The sequence below is a fragment of the Mandrillus leucophaeus genome, unplaced genomic scaffold (assembly GCF_000951045.1).
Source record: "Mandrillus leucophaeus isolate KB7577 unplaced genomic scaffold, Mleu.le_1.0 Scaffold45, whole genome shotgun sequence".
NCBI classification, from domain to species: Eukaryota; Metazoa; Chordata; class Mammalia; order Primates; family Cercopithecidae; genus Mandrillus; species Mandrillus leucophaeus.
This window is the reverse complement of record NW_012104809.1, coordinates 195,565-198,491: the sequence shown is the minus strand read 5'-3', so window position 1 is coordinate 198,491 and position 2,927 is coordinate 195,565.

Genomic DNA, 2,927 nt, shown 5'->3' with positions numbered 1-2,927 from the left:
CGGACTCTTCAAACTTCACTCGTACCTTGCTCTACAGTCTCTTCATTTTCTCCACAGGGACACTGGGTAATTCATTGTCTTCAGAACACATTTGGCCCTGTCATGACTGTGTATGTTTTCCATATTGCTTATTTCAAAAATATGAAGAAAATTTCTGAAGAAAATCCAACCTCACACAGATAGGTAGTTGGAAAAGGAACTTAATAGCCTTTTTAGATAATTTTGGATGTATTTCTTTGATATTACACCCAAACTCAATAAGTGATTCTTTCTTAAAGGATAGTTACAATGTGGACTCTGAAGCCACCTCAGACTCTCTTCCATTAAAATCTATTGATCTATTCTGCACTTAGAAAATATTCCTTGTATATAATCATATTATGCTTTGGTCATCTCAAATATATCGATTAACTTAATTATGCAAGTCTTTCCAATTTTGATGCAATTCATTATATAATATAAAAAATCACTTGGTTAATATAACCATCCAAATGATCAGAACAATCTCTAGTATTGGAAATCTTCCAAGTTTATTGCAGTAGATATGAGTTACCCAAAATTCTATTTTTAATATGAAAACTTAAACTTTTTCTTTGGCAGAAAGTAGTCATTTTTTCTTAAAGTAACAGACTCACTTGATACATTTTTGAGAATATCTGCCAAATTTTCAACTCAGAATAACCAGAGTTTGTTTTTTAGTCATTTTTTTCAAATTAAAATGAAATTTTTTGTCAAATATGTCACCTTAGTTCATAACTCAATCACACACAGATTTTTCTTAAAGTCACCATTGACCTTACATATGAGGCACTAGAACTTTATTTGTACTTCTCACTTTATCACACTAGCTATCAAAGTTTGAAATTTAATATAATTAATAAGTACTGCTTCATCAATATTATTCTGTAACTGGAATAATTATAATTTTACATGGCAATAGGGTGGCAGTAAAGAATTCAACACTACTAGTACAGTTTAGTACTGAGGAGAAAACAGTCTGGCCACCACTGCTTTTGTACGATCAGTTGAAATGTTAATTATTGAAAAATGGAAATAATAGCTTAGCATACTAATAAAAACATTTTTGCTTCTGAGAAGGATTTGGGGGATTTATTGACCATACTCAGAGAACTTCTACTTTATAACTTAATGTAATTGATTTGTACAAAATTATATATAAATTTATATTTATTTGGTGTCTTGATGCTCAATATGAGGGAGTAATCAATATATCCTGATTACCAGTACATTACTCATGAGTTGATAAAATTGAGTGCATGGGGGAAAAATAAATTCTTCAGGCTTAAGATATATAAAACTCTAATTTTTAGTGAATTTTATGTTCATTTTGTATTGAAGCCTCCTCCTTAGTCAAGGTTATCCTGATTTTGACTGTAAGTGGATAATCCTGACAATCAATAATACTCTTTTTTTAGGAAAATTGCTTTTATAAATAAATATCATATGTTAAACTTTTAATTCTTAATTCAACACTGCCCCTACATAATTTATTTCAAATATTTTCTGGCACTGGTCTAGTTCTGGGCTTCATAGATGTTACATATAGATAATAAAAGTAAAAAATAGTGATCTCTGCAATGAGCTTCATGGTTTCTCAAAATAAACATGATTAAAGAATATTATGAGTGATAGAGGACTAACTTGTATTTCCTATCCCCCCTTTGACTTCTGTTGCAATAGAAATGTGTCAGATTCTTTATTCATTCAGCAATTGACTCATTGTGGTCACTCAGAACCAGGTATTGTGCTAGAATAAAGACACGGTATATAATGAAGAGTAAAATTAAAGTGGATCCTGCCACCATGAGGCTTATGGAAATCCAGAGGAACACATATATAATTCATATGCTATGCAAGTTACACATCATAGCAAAAGCTACTAAAGGAAACAAGAGGAGCTATAAAAGAAAATTAAGGGTGAGATGGATTCTAATTTGATTGGGGATCCATGAATGTGTTTTGTTAAAAGTGACATTTTTCAGAGTGTAAGATTTGAGTAGGAAGCAAATAGGTTACAATCATATAAGAGAGAATGTCAGAAAGAAGGAATAACACATGTAAATACCTTAAGCTGGGGAACATTTTGGCATTTGGAGGAAACAAAAGATGGCTGTGCTTGGTCTGGAATGCATGAGAGAAAATGATCCTACGATTTGATAGAGAGGAAGGTGGAGAGCGAACAAGTGTACATTGATGAGGATTATATTGTATCTTCAGTGGACAGCGAGTTGATGAAGGATTCAAAGAAGATGAGGTTATAATTCCATACTCATTTTCTTTCCCTTTGTTTTAAGTATTTTACAGGTGGAAAATGCACAAATCATAAATAGGTTTTCAAAGAGTAAGAACCAAGTAAACATACCTTTGTAACCTCAACCTATTGCCAGATACTACACCTATGCCCTCTTCTTTTCTTTATCCTTCCCTTCTCCTAGGGTTGATCACTCTCCTTCCACCCAGCCCTTTAGATTTGTTTTGATTCTTTGAAACTTTACATAATAAATGACAGAGCAAACATTCTTGTGTCTGGCTTATTTTGTTCCATGTTACATTTCTGCCTGCAGCAGTGGTTTATTCAGTTTATTTTTGTATAATATTCTGCATTCTGACCATAACTCTATTTACTTATTTATTCTATTACTAATGGACATCTGGGTGCATCAGTGTTTGGCTGTAAAGTTAATGCATCCATCAACATTTTTGCACAATTTTTGTTGTATCAGTGGACACATTTCTGTTGAATATATACAGAGCAAAGGAACTGCTAGACCAAAGGGCATATGTATATTTGAATTTAGTAATAATGAAACAGTTTCCAAAGCTGGTTATACTCAATTGCACTTCCACTAGCAGTGTATAGTAGAAAGAGAAATAAATCTACTATGTGGAAGAAAAAAAAAAAAAAA